We start from the raw sequence: 569 nt of genomic DNA, 5'->3' as shown, positions 1-569 counted from the left end.
AATGCAGGCAAAAAGGGATTATAGAAGAATACGGCAGGATCTGCTGGGGTAAAATTAACTAATAGTGGTATGTTATTATTATTTTAAAATGTAAAAAATCTCTTATTACATCCATCACTCTCTTGAAAATATACGTTAAAATTGATAAAAAAATTGCATTGAGCAAAAAATAAAACAATTCTAACTCATTCAATTGACCCATTTAAAAAAATATTTTATGTCAAAATTGATATAAAAAAACATTTTTATATAAAAGAAAAACATTACAAATTTCTAAAAGATACCTATCACTCTACTTGAATTATGTTTTGTCCAGAATTCAGATATAAAATAATTTTGCCAATGCTAAAATAAGAAAAAAAATGATAGCACATTCCCTTCACCCGATTAGAATAAAAGTTTGCACCAACATAAATTAAAAAATAATTTTTGTTAAAGAGAAAAAAAATTCAACTTTCTAAATGACAACATATCACTCTTCTAAAATATTATTTTGACAAAAGATCATTGAACAAATAATTTTTCATTATTGAAACAAAAAAATTTCCTAACACTTTCTTCTCATCAAA

This window comes from Arachis ipaensis, chromosome B02, assembly GCF_000816755.2.
Source record: "Arachis ipaensis cultivar K30076 chromosome B02, Araip1.1, whole genome shotgun sequence".
NCBI lineage: Eukaryota > Viridiplantae > Streptophyta > Magnoliopsida > Fabales > Fabaceae > Arachis > Arachis ipaensis.
Note: the sequence above shows the minus strand (reverse complement) of the source record.